General features: G+C 38.4%; 1 protein-coding gene across 1 annotated transcript in view; it reads left to right on the plus strand.

The window, feature by feature from the left end:
• Positions 1-17213, plus strand: part of TRPC5 (transient receptor potential cation channel subfamily C member 5) — a 324015-nt gene that overhangs the window by 70600 nt on the left and 236202 nt on the right.

Here is a 17213-nt window from a genome sequence, read left to right on the forward strand (position 1 = left end):
CATAAAAACACTGCTGATAGACATTTTTAAAAAACCAAGTAGGCTTTCTAGCCCTTTTTTCTATATCTTCTGAAGCCCCACTATTGTCTCCCCTTAGACTCCATGAGATACCTCAGTATCTTGCAGATAAAATTCCTGTTTGCTTGGTTTTTTGTATTGCGGGAAATTTAAAAAACCTGATAAATAGAAAAACAATCTGTGTGTGTGCGTATAACAATACTTAATTGTGTTAAGATATCAATAATGCCCAAGGGGATATACAGATTCAGTACAATCCCTTTCAAAATTCCAATAGCATTTTCTAAAGAAATGGAAAAAAAGATCCTAAAATTTACTTGGAATTATAAGGGTTCCCTAATGGCCAAAATGATCTTTAAATATAAGTTTAAAAAAGTTACATGATTCAGATTTCCTTGTTTCTAAACTTATTTTAAAAGCTATAGTAAATAAAAACAGTGTGATGCTGGCATAAGAAGAGACATATAGATTGATGAAATAGAATTGTGAATCCCAAAATAAGCACATACGTTTATAGCCAGTTTATTTTCAAAAAAGATTCTAAGACTATTCAATGGGAAATGCACAGTGTTTCCAACAAATGGTTCTGAAATAACCTGCAAAAGAATGATGGTACGCCCTACTTCATACCATATACAAGAATTAATTCAAAATAGGTCAATGATGTAAATACAACTGCAAGAAATACCCATAAAAACTTTACAGTAAGATATGGGGTTATTTGTTCTGAAATTTAACAAAACAGTGCATTTAATGACTTTGGATTTCACAATGAATTCTTAGATATGACACCAAGAGCATAAGCAACAAATGAATAAATAGGTAAACTGTATTTCATCCAAATCAAAACATGTTCATCAAGGGATGTTATCAAGAAAGAGAAAAGACAACCTATATACTAGGATAAAATATTTACACATTATATATCTAATAAGGATCTGGTGTCCTAAATATATTTTGCAAATTCTTATGAATGAATCAAAATAGAAAACTCAATTTAAAAATTAACAGAGGGCCGGCGCCGCGGCTCAATAGGCTAATCCTCCACCTAGCGGCGCCGGCACACCAGGTTCTAGTCCAGGTAGGGGCGCCGGATTCTGTCCCGGTTGCCCCTCTTCCAGGCCAGCTCTCTGCTGTGGCCAGGGAAGGCAGTGGAGGATGGCCCAAGTGCTTGGGCCCTGCACCCCATGGGAGACCAGGAGAAGCACCTGGCTCCTGCCTTCGGATCAGCGCGGTGCTCCGGCCGCAGCGAGCCAGCCGTGGCGGCCATTGGATGGTGAACCAACGGCAAAAGGAAGACCTTTCTCTCTGTCTCTCTCTCTCTCACTATCCACTCTGCTTGTCAAAAAAAAAAAAATTAACAGAGAAGTCAAATATGTATTTCTTCAAAAAAATACAAATGACCAAAAAACACATGGAAAGATCTTTATATTTTAGTAATTAGGAAAATGAAAATCAAAATCACACACTATAATCTCTTATAATAAAAAAATGGACAATGACAATTGCTGCCAAGGATATGAAGAAACTGGAACTCTTATTCATTGCTGGTGGGTCAGTAAAATGGTTCAGATGCTGTAGAAAGCAGTTCTACGGTTGCTCAAAAAGTTAAACAGAATTTCCATATGAACCTACAGTTCCACTCCTACATACATACCCAAAAGAACTGAAAACAAGTACTCAAGGAAGTAGAAGTACATGTATGTGCATATTTATAACAGCCTCATTTGTAATAACCAAAATGTAGAAGCAGTCAAAATGTCCTTCAATGTATTTATAAATAGATAAATTGTGGGATAAATCTATAACTATATTATAATGGAATTCACTGAGTCATAAAGTAGAATGAAGTACCGATAGATGCTATAACATGGATGAGCTTTGAAAATGAATCTTGATGAAGAATGGGATGAGAGAGGGAGTCGGAGATGGGATGGTTGTGGGTAGGAGGGAGATTATGCGGGAAAAAGCCACTATAATCCAAAATCTGTACTTTTGAAATTTATATTTATATATATATAATATAAATTTATATTTATATATATATATATAACTTTAAAAAAGGAGAGACTATAAAAAAAGAAAAGAAAACATGCTAAGTGACAGAAGCCAGACACAAAAATCACATACTGTATGATTCCATTCACATGATAGACAAATCTATAAAGACAGGATGCAGGTTGGTGATGGCCAAGGGCTAGGGTGGGCAGAGATAGATATAAATGCTAAATAGGTCAGTAATTTTATGGTGACTTAAATATTTTAGAACTACATAGAAGGGATAGTTGCAAAATGTTGTGAATGTACCTAAAACTACAGAATTGTCCACTCTATAGTAGTTACCTTTTTTTTAAGAATTATTTTATCTATTTGAAAGTCAGAGTTACACACACACACACACACACACACAGAGAGAGAGAGAGAGAGAGAGAGAGAGAAGTCTTCCATCTGATCGTTCACTCCCCAGTTGGCCGCAATGGCTGGAGCTGCACCAATTCGAAGCCAGGAGCCTCTTCCAGGTCTCCCACGAGGGTGTAAGGGCCCAAGGACTTGAACCATCTTCCACTGCTTTCCCAGGCCATAGCAGAGAGCTGGATCAGAAGTGGAGCAGCCAGGACTTGAACCAGCACCCATATAGGATGCCAGCACTGCAGGCCAAGGCGTTAACCTGATGCACCACAGCACTGGCCCCAGTGGTTACCTTTTATTAACCAAAAATTACTTATTTTAGTGGCAGAGAGAGAGAGAGCGCGCACACTCCTATTCTGGCTTACTCTCCAAATGCCTCCAAAAGGTCAGGTTGGGCCAGGTTGAAGCTAGGAGCTGAAGTCAATCAGGTTTCTTACTGGGTTGTAGGAACCCAATCACTTGAGCCATCACCTCTGCTTCCCAGGGTCTGCATCAGCAGGAAGCTGAAATCAAGACCCAGGGATGGATATTGAACCCACGTACTCCAACATGGGACATGGGAATCTTAACTGGTATTTTGCTAGGCCAAACATCTGGCCCTATAATGGTTAATTTTATGGTGTGTGAATTTCACTTTGATAAATTAATTTTTTTTTACTTTTACTTAATGAATATAAACTTCCAAAGTACGATTTATGGATTACAATGGCTTCCCCCACATACCGTCCCTCCCACCCACTACCCTCCCCTTTCCCACTCCCTCTCCCCTTCCATTCACATCAAGATTCATTTTCGATTATCTTAATATACAGAAGATCAGCTTAGTATACATTAAGTAAGGATTTCAACAGTTTGCTCTCACACAGAAACATAAAGTGAAAAATAATAGATGATTTTTTTTTAAGTGATGATGAAATCAGATCAGACCTATTGTCATGTTTAATCCCAGTGAGAGTCAAGTTGGGAGTTGATAATTTTTTTTTTTTTTTACAGAGGATCAGTTTAGTATACATTAAGTAAAGATTTCAACAGTTTGCACCCCCCATGAAAACACAAAGTGAAATATATTGTTTGAGTACTCGTTATAGCATTAAATCACAATGTACAGCACATTAAGGACAGAGATCCTACATGAGGAGTAAGTGCACAGTGACTCCTGTTGTTGACTTTACCAATTGACACTCCTGTCTATGGCATCAGTTATCACTTTGATAAATTAATTTTTAAAAACTATGTTGGTCCCTTTTTTGGCGGTACTCAGTATGTGTTTAAATGTTAATATTTTTAAACAGTTTATTCTTATTACATAATTAGGAATACACAAGCTACTAAACTCAAAAGAACACTAATCCATTAGCAGGTGCAGGAATTGGAAACAGTGAGGTTGGAGAAAATACTCACAGTTAAAATAACAATAAAAAATGGTCAGACTTGCATAGCCAAGAAGCTGTTCCCAGATGTATGGGTTTGACTAGGGGCACAGGAGATGAACTCAGACCTTTCAACAAAGGCAAGGACAGAAGGATACAGGAAATAATCCTTCAATTCTGTGTCTCAATTTGCTGTGTTTTTTGCCCCTTTTTTTCTGGAGACTATGGTTGATTATGTTCCTTCTGCTATAGGGGAATCTTCAAAGAGTTGGAGCCATGATTTAGAGAAAACTGAGAACAATTAAGATTTCCAAGCTTGTGAAGGTTCTTGTAGAACAAAAGCTATTTTTCCTTTTTTTTTTTTTTTTTTTTGACAGGCAGAGTGGACAGTGAGAGAGAGAAAGACAGAGAGAAAGGTCTTCCTTTGCCGTTGGTTTACCCTCCAATGGCCACCGCGGCCGGCGCGCTGCGGCCGGCGCGCCGCCCTGATCCGAAGGCAGGAGCCAGGTGCTTCTCCTGGTCTCCCATGGGGTGCAGGGCCCAAGCACCTGGGCCATCCTCCACTGCACTCCCTGGCCACAGCAGAGAGCTGGCCTGGAAGAGGGGCAACCGGGACAGAATCCGGGACTAGAACCCGATGTGCTGGCGCCCCAGGAGGAGGATTAGCCTAGTGAGCCACGGTGAGCCGCGGTGCCATTTTTCTAATGAATGTTGAGTAGAACAGTGGAATACCTTAGGTTTTAGAATCCATACACCTGGATTCAAAGCCCAGCTCTGTTCCTTAATAGCTGTGTATTTACTTAGCCTTCTCAAACTTTAGTTTCCCCTTCTATTAAATGTGGATATATAACTCTTCAGGATTGTTTTAAGGACAAAGAGGAACAGATACAATGCCTGGCACATAGTAGGTACTCAATACTAATTATTTTTCTTCAATCAAATTCCAGATGCCCTTTTGCTCCCACTTCACCTCCTTTCCAAAAACAAAAAAAAAAAAAAATGATGGTTGATGAGGAAGGGTCATAAACCAAAATTTCATTATAAAAGATGCCAAAACATTGATATACTGCATGGAGTAAAGTACCACCAGCAATGCTTTTTCACCTGGTAAAATATCCTGTGTGAAAAAAAATATATAAAAACTGATTCCTTTAGGAGAGAGATCAATAAAATGAGAGAAAGATGAAACTGACAGATAATTCTACCCCCAGAATACCTGTATTTTATATTTACCCCACAAGAATCAGAGGGTATCCACAACACATAAGCAAAAGGAAGCTCAACTAATGGATGAATCACAATGAAATCATTTGATCAGGAAGAGTAATGTTTTTCTTATCCTTCTCAGGAGGATTTAGGTTCAGAATGCTATAGTGACTAACAAGAACACAGATGGGATTCCAGACAGATATTGTTTCAAATCTCAGATCTCTTTTTTTTTTTCAAAATATTTATTTATTTATTTATAAATAAGTGAAAGTGAAGTGGAGAAGCAACAGAGAGAGGGACAGAAAGACAGAGAGATACAGAGACCTGCCATCCACTGGTTCACTTCCCAGATGGCCATAATGGCCAGGGCTGGGCCAAGCCAAAGCCAGGAGCCAAGAACTTCCCCCAGGTCTCCCACGTGGGTAACAGGAGACCAAGCAGGTGGTCTGTTGGCTGCTGCTTTTCCAAAGCCATTAGTAGGGAGCTGGATCAGAAGTGGAGCAGACAGGAAACACACGTAGCCCACAATGGGATACTGGCATTGAAAGCAGCGGCTTTACCCACTGTGTCACAATGCCAGCACGCAATTCTCAGATCTCTTGCCCAATAACTATGGATCTTGGACAAGTTTCTTTCCTTCTCTGAGGATTAGAGTACCCATTTACAAATAATAATTATTACCTTGTTATGTTATTGTGTATATTACCCAAGACTATAGATGTAAAATGCCTGGTACAATGCCCAGCACATAGTCACTGAGCAGTAAATGTTCATTCTTCCTCTCTTTGTATCTTTATTTGAAATTATACCCTATTTTACCAAAAATGACTTATTTTTAAAGATGATGCTATTGTGAAAATTAATCATCACATCTACATTTCTTTTCATTCAAATTAATGGTCCCATACACTAGATTACATAGGTACCTATATAGGTACTGTCTCAATTGAAAAGCTGAAAAAAAGAAATGGAAATGGAGGCTTAGTTTCTACATATGGAAAATGGAACATAATAGAACTTACTATGTAAGATTGTTGTGAAATTTAATGAGATTGTGTCCCTAAAGTTCTTGTTGGAATGACTGTCAAAGCTCTCAGTAAGTGTTCAAGGTTACATAAGTCCTATAGTGCTGTGGCTGTGCATATTTTTAAGTGTGAGGACACCTTCTAATGTCAACACATTTTCTGAATCTAATTTCAATTACACCCATTAAGTAGTGATTTTAGGATATATCAATTGAGAAAATATTTTAAAAATCTCTGAGTTTAATAATGCTTTTAAATACATTTGTATTTTAATCGTTATAATGAGATCTGAATACACCTGAAAAAATGAGAAAAAAGAATCTTTTTTTCTTGGTGGAAAATACAACAAATTAAAAGAAGCAACAAGTTTAGCTCCAGCTTTTCCACTAGTTAGCACACCATCTTTCTTTCTTTTTTTTTTTCTTTTATTTAATGAATATAAATTTCCAAAGTACGTCTCATGGGTTACAATGGCTTTCCCCCCCATACCGTCCCTCCCACCCACCACCCTCCCCTTTCCCACTCCCTCTCCCCTTCCATTCACATCAAGATTCATTTTCGATTATCTTAGTATACAGAAGATCAGCTTAGTATACCTTAAGTAAGGATTTCAACAGTTTGTTCCCACACAGAAACATAAAGTGAAAAATAATAGATGATTTTTTTTTAAATGATGATGAAATCAGATCAGACCTATTGTCATGTTTAATCCCAGTGAGAGTCAAGTTGGGAATTGATAGTTTCTTTTTTTTTTTTAACAGAAGATCAGTTTAGTGTACATTAAGTAAAGATTTCAATCGTTTGCACCCCCATAGAAACACAAAGTGAAATATACTGTTTGAGTACTCGTTATAGCATTAAGCCTCAGTGTACAGCACATTAAGGACAGAGATCCTACATGAGGAGTAAGTGCACAGTGACTCCTGTTGTTGACTTTACAAATTGACACTCCTGTTTATGGCATCAGTAATCTCCCTATGCACCAGTCATGAGTTTCCAAGGCTATGGAAGCCCCTTGAGTTCTCCGACTCTTATCTTGTTTAGACAAGGTCATAGTCAAAGTGGAGGTTCTCTCCTCCCTTCAGAGAAAGGCACCTCCCTCTTTGAAGACCTGTTCTTTCCACTGGGATCTCACTCACAGAGATCTTTTTGCCAGAGTGTCTTGGCTTTCCATGCCTGAAATACTCTCATGGGCTTTTCAGCCAGATCCGAGTGCCTTTAGGGCTGATTCTGAGGCCAGAGTGCTATTTAGGACATCTGCCATTCTATGAGTCTGCTGAGTATCTCACTTCCCATGTTGGATCACTCTCCCCTTTATTTATTCTATCGGTTAGTGTTAGCAGATACTAGACTTGTTTATGTGCTCCCTTTGACTCTTAGTCCTTTCATTATGATCAATTGTGAACTGAAATTGATCACTTGGAATAGTGAGATGGCATTGGCACATGCCACCTTGATGGGATTGAATTGGAATCCCCTAGTATGTTTCCAACTCTACCAATTGGGGCAAGTCAGCCCGAGCATGCCCCAAATTATACATCTCTTCCCTCTCTTATTCCCACTTTTATGTTTAACAGGGATCACATTTCAGTTAATTTTCAACACTTAAGAATAACTGAGCACACCATCTTTCTGCACATACATTTATGTACAGTGAATGAGAGAAGCTTAGACTGGAGTATTCCTTCCACTTTTAAGCCTACTTCAAACTAGTCATTCAGGCTGACAATGAAGGACAAATCACAACATTTCTAGATGGGGGAAAAGAGTCATGGACATGAGTAAATTTGCGGTAACTCAAGAGATTAACCAGTTTACTTAATTTTGGAATGAGTTTAAGCCCAGCACCTGGGATGGAGATTCCATAAATTCCTTATTGGCTGTTTCTAAGGTTTACTTTTCCTAAAAGCAAGCCTTAATAGAAGTGTATGTATAGAATAAACAGAATAAGCAAATATCAACAGTAAATATTATGTTGGTACAGTGAATCAACTTATATTCTGAGATATGATATGGGTTCTTTGGTATTAGAAGGTTTTGAGGTATTCATTAAAGGGAGCCTAAAAGATATAGTTTGTTATTTGGTCTGAAATTTAAACATGGTTCACTTTCAGTGCTGCTTTATGTTATCACACCTATATAGTTAATATTTGATCCCTGTACGTAGAATAAAGAAATGTAATTAGACAAGACTTACAAAACTTCTCTCTCTCTCCCCCTCCCTCCCTCCCTCCCTTCCTCCCTCTCTTTCTCTCTCTCACGACACACACACACACACACACACACACACACACATCTTCCTTTCTTCCTAAAGGAGATATGGTCTGTTTCTTAAATTATCCCTATACGAGTTGATTCCAAGAACATTTGATTCATTCTCATCCTGTAGGTCAAGTCATCTGCCGTTACTTCCAAGAATATAGCTTATAGCAGGACAAAATTAGCAAAGGTCATTAAAGGGCAAATTCAAAGTTTCAAGATTAAATGTAGAAATATGGTTGCTATTGCCTCTACCTCCCTTGCCCAGGAAAAAAATGGAAAACTTACTCAAACTATTGAATGGAAGACTATGTATCTCCAAAGGAGCTTACCCTCTCCATTGGCCCACATATAGTATCTTCTCTCCAGAAGTCATATGTAATCTAAAATCCTGAATTCATGCATAATCACTGTTTTAAAATGTTTACAATGTAGCCAAGACTCCACACATGTACACAGAGCATAGATTATATGTGCCAAAAGTGGTCTTAGATAGCTAATCTAATGGTTTTTTCTCTCTTTGATAGAGCTTTTGGGCTTCCACAAAAAAGCCTCAAACTGCCCTAAGGGGCCTAGGGCAGATCTTTGCAATCAGAATGTGCTAAACCCATGGGCTTGCTTTAATTTAAAGAAAAATTTATTTATCCTATTTTGTACATTGGAATTCTATATACATTGTTACTAGAAAGGGATACAAGGCCAAATCAAAAAGCTTGAAAACCAAAACTCTTATCCACATTCTTCATTTCAAAGATAAATAAATGGAAGCACTGAAGGATCCAGAAATCTGCCTAAAGTTTTTCCTTCAAGTATTTAGCCAAGCCATGACATGTTGAAGGGAACACTGACATCTCTACTATTGTCAAGTGCCAAATAAATGTGGGAAACATATCATGTAAGAGGGTATAATCATGGGGGCAGGGATTGTTGGACAGGGACTGCTTCCTAGCCAAGCTATGGCCTGTGGGGAAGGCTTTCAAGTGTTAGAAAGAGGATATGTCTTAGCAGAGGTACAGTGTGAGTAGAGGTACAGGGGTATTGATGCATCTAGGAATATTCTTCCAATTGTATCTTACAGAAATAGTGTGTTATGATTTGTCAAAATATTTCAAGTAATATTGAGAACACACTACTGTATGGGTAAGTTGAGGCATAATAAGGAAGTGAAATTAAAATGCATGAAACAAAAGCAGTTTATTTTTTACAGGTCCCAGAAAGGTTAAGGATGCCATTGTGTAGCTAAAAGGAAGTCTAGAGATAGAAGGGGGCCGTGCCAGTGGGTGTGCAGTGAGAGAGAAACCACCTGCAGGACTATGCCTTTATCAAGGTCCATGGGACCATCTTTACTCCTGCTCTTCATGAAAGGGCAAGTGTTGTAGTCAGGGTTCTCCAGAAATATTTATTATATGAAATAGACTCATATGATTATGGAGGCTGAGAAGTCTTAAGACCCACAAGCTGGAGAACCAGAAGAGCTGTGGTATATATGCCAGTCTAAAAGCCATCAGGCTTGAAACCAAAGAAGACAATGTTTCAGTTCAAGTCCAAAGGCAGGAAAACCAGATATTTGAAGTAGTCAGATACCTGAAGTAGTCAGACAGAAGTCCCATCTTACATCAGGCTCAGCCTTTTTGGCTCTATTCAGGCCTTCAACGAATTGGGTGAGGACTGCCTTTATTATGGAAGGCAGTCTGCTTTACTCAGTATATCAATTTATATGCTAATTTAATCCAAAAACATTCTTACAGCACACCCAAAGGAATGTTGGACCAGATATCTATGCATCCCATGGCCCAAAGTGACACATAAAATTGACAATCAGAGCAAAGAAGGTGAGATAGGATTTGAGAAATCATTAGTCTTCTCTCTTTCCACTCAGCATCTCTTAGAAGACTGGATTCATTGTTAAGATAATCTAGACAGGATGAAGCTTCTAAGTTCAATATTCTTATAGAAAAGACTTCTAGAGATGGAAGACACCATTTAAATGGGAGAAGGGTGAAAATTCTAGTTGGGGGATGGGCAACATTCTGATACAGTAGGTTTATTTGCTGTTTGTAATACTGGTATCCCATATCAGCGTGCCACTTCAAGTCCTGGCTATTCTGCTTCCTATCTGCCTCCCTGCTAACGCGCATGGAAAGTGGAGTTCCCTGCTCCTGACTTCAGCCTGGCCCATTCCTAACCATTGTGGCAATTTGGGAAGTTAGCCAGCAGATGGAAGATATCTCTGTCTACTAAAAACATAAAATAAATCTTTATAAAAAATTGTAGTTGAGATTATTCTCACTCCCTTTGCAAATATTCTTTTATTTGGAATGGTCCAACCTTGTATTTTTCTCTCTGTTAGGGTTTATTCAGGATTTGGAGCAGCAAAGGTAGGAGGATTTCTGGAAAGGGAGCCATGAGTCACAGAAAAATACAGAAATATAGCTGTAGATAGAACCAGAATATAGGAATATGTCAGGAAAATAGTTCAGATACATGCAGTTTATAGAAACTGCAGATTAGAATAAAATAATAATTAGAGTCAGGTAGGTAATCAATAGAAAACTCTAGACATTAGATGACGAGGCAGTTCCAAGGAAAGAGTCAGAATATTAGAGGCTGACAGAAAGCTTAAGAGTCAAGAAGAATGTAAACCAGACGACTTCTATTTCTGAAAGGAAGCCTTATAGACTTTTTCACAGGAGTCTGGGGACTACTTGCCAAGATCTGGCCAGTTCAGGACCAATGTGGCTTCAAGTCACAGAATCAAGATCTCTGTCAGAAAGATCTGCCAAGGACTGTGAGAAACCCATAAAAGGCTGGAGGCTAGGAACAGATTTCAGTGCCAGGTGGTAGATTTGCAAAGAGAAAGCCAAGAAGAGGGGAAACATGAAAGAATTTTAAAGTAATCCCTGTTTATAAAAAAAAAAAAAAACTCTAATCCCGACAGTTGAGTTTAATAGAGGACTTTACTCTATTCAAATTAGACTACATAAACACCAAACAATAAAAAGTAGAAAATATTAATCTTGCTGACAGTAAAATCCACAGCAATAAATCTTGTCACAGTAAAATTATTTATAACAAAGTCTATGTGATTAACAAATTTTTTCCTGAATCTTAAAAAAAAAAAAAACATGGAAATCCTTATCAAGCAAAGTTTCTTTTTGTGGTTGTGATTTTGGGGTTGTCATCAATTTGATTACTCTCATAACCGTGCCTTTTCAAGATTCAATACTTCCATTGCATGACAATTACTCTACAAAACAAATATATAGCTATTATTTATGATGTTCTATATGGAATGGTGAATAAGAGCATTCATTCATCCATTTGACACATATATTGAGCTTATACTATATGTCAGGAATTGTTCTAGGCATTGGAAATACAGCATGGGAAAAAATCATGCAAAACTCCCCTCTGTCCTAAAGCTTGTATTCTTGTGAACTTTCTAATGTGCTGTTCAGAAACTTGATAACTAGGACTGTTGACCTATCCTGGTACACATATTAAGAAACAGCTTTTAAAAAGCCAATGAGAGTATTTCAGGCATGGAAAGCCAAGACACTCTGGCAAAAAAAAGAAAGACCCAAATGAAAGATCTCTGTGAGTGAGAGCCCAGTGGAAAGAATGGAGGTACCATTAAGGAATGAGGTACCTTTCTCTGAAGGGAGGGGAGAACTTCCACTTTGACTATGGCTTTGTCTAAATAAGATTGGAGTTGGCACACTCAAAAGGCTTCCATAGCCTTGGCAACTCATGACAAGAGCCTCAGGTGATTACTGACGCCATAAACAAGAGTGCCATTTGTTAAATCAACAACGGGAGTCAATGTGCACCTACTCCCCATGTAGGATCTCTGTCCTTAATGTGTTGTACTATGTGGATTAACGGTTTAACTAGTACTCAAATAGTACTTTAGACTTTGTGTTTCTGTGTGGGTGCAAACTTTTGAAATCTTTACTTAGTATATACTACATTGATCTTCTGTATATAAAGATAATTGAAAATGAATCTTGATGTGAATGGAATGGGAGAGGGAGCGGGAGATGGAAGGGTTGTGGGTGGGAGGGAGGTTATGGGGGGAAAAAAGCCACTGTAATCCAAAAGCTGTACTTTGGAAATTTATATTTATTAAATAAAAGTAAAAAAAAAAAAGAAACTGCTTTTCATTTTCAGCCAGAAGCTCTTTCCTCTCTGCTTGTTCTTTAATGGTTTAATGAAGTATCCAGTTCCAAAAAAAGTACCCTTCTCCACAAAAAATGACAGTTGATTGGGATATAAAGAAATCTAAATGTGACTCATGGTGTCCAATTCTTATATTTTAAATCTAGTATCTTCCCCTACTCTTCCCTTGGACTCTTATTCACTCCAAAATGTATGAGAGTACCTGAAACTTAAAAATGTTTGTGGAAAAATGGAATTAAAAGATAATTTTGATGCAAAAAATAAGTTCTATGTATAGTTTTTGGTAATATGAATTTTCTATGAACTTTTTAAAAACCCATCATATGAATTTTAGCCTTTTTATACCAAAATGAACTTATCTTTCAATTCCATTTTCCATTAACTTTATGAAGGGCCCTCATATACCAAGGCTTGACTGTTAAGCACCTGGGCCTCTTGGAGCCAGACCTGTTGTGGCCCTCAGTCAGAATCTACACATGTTTACAGAATACCAATTAAGTTCCTTTTTTTTACTTTTTATTTCAGATACTTTGAAATTTACAAACCAAAAATTGTGAACTAACCTAGAGTTCCCATGTGCCCCAAACTCAGTTTTCCTTATTATTAAAATCTTTTAATAGTATGATATAATTGTTATAATCAATAAACCATACCAGGTTTCACATTTATAGATCATATTAGTGTGACACATTTTTCACAATTCATGAACCATACACAGCTTCCCGTATTATTTCTAAATTGAAACTCTCTCCATCCCTCTCTCTCTCCCCAATCCTTCCCAGCCTCTAGTAAGCAACAGTATGTGTTCAGATTGTAGTTTTTCTTTTAGCTTCCACTATGAGAGATAACATGTGTTATTTGCTTTTCTATGTCTTACTTATTTTACTTAAAATAATGTCCTCTTAGTTCCATCCATTCTGCTGAAAATGGCAAGATTTACTTCCTTTTTATGGCTGAATAGTATTTCTTTGTGTATATATACCATCTGATGTTAGGCATCTTGGTTGATTCCTTATCTTGGCTATTGTTAACAATGCTGCAGTAACATGGTGAAGTAGGTATCTCTTTGACACAGTAATTTTATGCCTTTTGGATACATACCCAGTAGTAGGATTGCTGGATCATATGCCAGTTCTATTTCTAGTCTTTGAAAAAATCTTTGTACTGTTTTCCATAGTGACTGTACTAATTTACATTGCCACTAACAGTGTATGAGTCCCCCTTTCTCCACTTTCTTGCCAATTAAGTGTCAAGGTTCCTGTCTAGATACACTCAGAACAACCCTTTGAGAGATGAACAGGTATTTTTAACCTTCTTGGGCTCTGGGTTGCTCAGAAAGGTATGTCACTGACTTACCCAAGTTCAAAAGACTTGTAAGTAGTATAGTTGGAATAAGAAAATTATTCTTTTAGCTCCATGACCCTTTCCCTCTAATACTCTTATGGGGGACCCTTTTTTTCTTATCAAGTACCCAGAATATGCGAAATATGCTTGCCAACAAACCACAAAAAAGCCTTTGTGTTTGAAACAGGTATATTCAATCATGCTGACTGTGTAGTGGTCATTATCCCTTTAGAATTTAGATTCCACATTGGCACTGGGACAGAGGTTATGGTACTAGTAAAAGCATCATTCAGTGGACTGTGACTGAGACTATAAACTCATTTTGTTTGGGATTGAGAAATCTGAAGTCTGTGCAGTTTCACAATAGAGACTAACATAGAAACAGAGGAACATTTAACATTTCTGTATGAATGGTGACATTTATGAAAATTCTACTTTAGAGCAAATTAGTTAGTAAAACTTTCAGTTTTGACTCAACAATAAGGGTTAAACTGGTCATCCAGAGGCTTCCTTTCTTCTTGTCATGACAGTTAATTTATTAACACATAGCTTGAGATAATATCTTTGCAATGATATAAGCCAACTGATTTATATTATTTAATAATCATGTCTTCAAGGTAATTCATTTATTTTTCCCTCCCAATGTCCCACCATCCCCAGCCTCTATTAATCACTATTTTACATTCATACACACATACATTTATACATACAAATAAAACATCCACATGTAACAGAAGACATGCTGTGTCTATGCTCCATTTTTTATGTTTTAACTGCTTATCATACTGACTGTATAGATTGGCAGAAATGGGTATCATTTGATACTGCAAATCCAAAGGTTTTCTTGACCACTGAAATCACTTCTGAATTATATGTAAGGATGGGGCCAAGAATAAAAAAAAAAAAAAGAAAAGAAAAGGAGGGTAGGTAAGAGTTGGTCATGACCCAGAAGACTTAATTGTTTGTTTCTGCTTTAGCTCCTCCAAGACCTCCTCTTAAAGCTTCTAACAATAAGAAAGTGAACTGTTTTTTTCCAAGTCCCTTCCATCCTCTTGTGATCCTGTGGTGGAGGTGGTATTGAGGAGGATAAAGACCTCAAAGGCCATCAACAAATGGAAGTGATCAAATGGCCTGAGGCATCAGGCAACTAGATAAACATCCCCAGAAGATCTGAAAATTGACTGCTGTCAGGAGTGAGAAGACAGCTGCAGTCAGGTTATTGATCATTTTGTAGTAGAAAAATTATCCTCAGTGCCTGAACCCTTGGAAACATGAACAAAGAAAACAGACAATTTTCAATAAATAACCTAAGTTAATTTGGCAGAGATCTGAATCAGGCCCCAGCCCAGCTACAAATGTAAGGATCAGAGGAGACAAAATGTACCTTTAAATTCAGTCATTGGCAAAGTCAAATTTGATTGTTGGCAATCAGGCCCCAGAGATTGCATCTTAATTTTTTTCTGCCTCTGAAAAAATAATACTTGCTCATCTCATCACATTGTTAATGTACTGTCAGCACTGGCGGAACAACATGTGTGAGTTTGGTGTGTGTGTGCACATACGTGTGTGCGCATGCACGTGTGCAGGGGTGCACATGCAGGGCTTAATTCAGGCCTAAAAATGTCATTCAGGAAATGTTCCTTTGAGATCCCAGAGTGTTACATATCCCTCCCAGCTTCTCATCAGATAATTTTGGGGATCTAAACAAAGGACTTTGATAATAAAAGTTTATTTTCATGTAAAGCTGTCAAAGCTCCTGGCCCTCTCAGGACCTCTAAGTTGAAGCCCTTAAAAGTCTATTCTTAAACAATTCCATCACAACTTTGTCTTGAATGAGAAAAAGAGCCACAACTTTGCTCAAGTTCCTTATCTCTGAAACACTTGGTTTAAATAAAAATATACAACTGAAAAAATGGCAAATTTAGCAGGGTTCATGATTTAGCTATCAGTACACTCAGTATTAGAAATGAATGAGAGGGAGAGATTCCAAGATTGCTGAATAGGGAGAAGACATGCCAATATTGAATAGTAGAAGATAGCAGAAGAGAAGCAGAGGAAATGCATTCCCAGAGGAGAGATGTTTCCAGTTGAAATTCTACATAAAGAAGGATACCATGGAACAGCATGGAAATTGGGGACACACAGCAGCAAATGGGAACACCACCCAGGACTCTCACGGCTGGGGTCTGGAGGAGATGCCAGCTTTTGAGAGTGAGGTGAGAGCAAACTGCGGCAGCTCATGCCACTGGTGATACTGCCTGAGGAAAATCTCTTGGATCACACTGACTTTGAGTCCAGTCTAAAGCCTTAGTGGGGGGGGGCAGGATACACACCTAATCCAGTGAAAGAATAGCACGTTTCTTTCTCCCCATCCCTTCACAAGGGTGTCCAACAACCAGTGGGAAGACAGCACCATCTTGACAACAGTAGAGGCTGCAGTGGCTCTTGGGCATGCACACACAATGAGGAGATTATATCAAAGGGAAAAATCTGGCTGAGAGGACTGGCAGTGGGCTGGGTACCCACTTAGGACTATGAGGTACAACCATCCCCTCAACCTATTATAGGCAATGAAGTGCAAACTGCCAAGGTGAAGCATCCACAAGCTCTGGGAATTTCTCTGCTCTCTCCATGGATGGAACACACTCATGGAGCTGACAGCAAATCCTCTGCACTCCATAAATGTTGGAGCCTTGCACACTATGTCAGTGGGAATACTGTGACTGCACATTAGGGCATGGGGTGTAGCTGGGTCTCTGGGCAATCACAGTGTCTGGCATCAGAGGTTCAGAGCTCCCTGATTGCCTGGGGTGGGTCATTGCAGAGGATTTCTTGCTCACACTGAGGACCAAACAGATCCTTTGTGCAGCTTTGTGCAGTTCATAGTCCTGTGTGGGTGGGGGTTGTACCCACTGTGGACTAACCCCAAGCATTGATTACCTTGGAAGAGAGAGGTGAGATTGCGATTACACCAATAGGCATGATCATACCTCCCCACCCCCTGCTGACAATAGAAATCTACCACACCCAATTTGGTTCTTGCCCCAAACTTGAGAGCACTGACCAGAGCTCCTGGGCCCCATCCAGTACACACCTCTGGATATCTACTGAAGGAGCAGACACTATACTAAGCCACAGAGACATAGTTCAGAGATAAAAATTCATCAGAGGAGAAAACCAAAAAATGTTTCCACATGGAAACAGAAAAAGATAGCCATCATGAAAGAATGCAAAGGAAGAAAATCTCCTAGTAAAAGTAGAAAGAAAATCCAAAGCAAAACAATATGAATATTTATGGAAAAATAGCAGGGCCAATTCATTACTTATCTATAATAAGCTTGAATGTAAATGGCCTAAATTCTCCAGTTAGAAGATACAGACAGGCTAATCCAAAGCAAAA

Source organism: Oryctolagus cuniculus, chromosome X (genome assembly GCF_051225735.1).
Source record: "Oryctolagus cuniculus isolate XC-2025 breed Fujian yellow rabbit chromosome X, ASM5122573v1, whole genome shotgun sequence".
Taxonomy (NCBI): Eukaryota; Metazoa; Chordata; class Mammalia; order Lagomorpha; family Leporidae; genus Oryctolagus; species Oryctolagus cuniculus.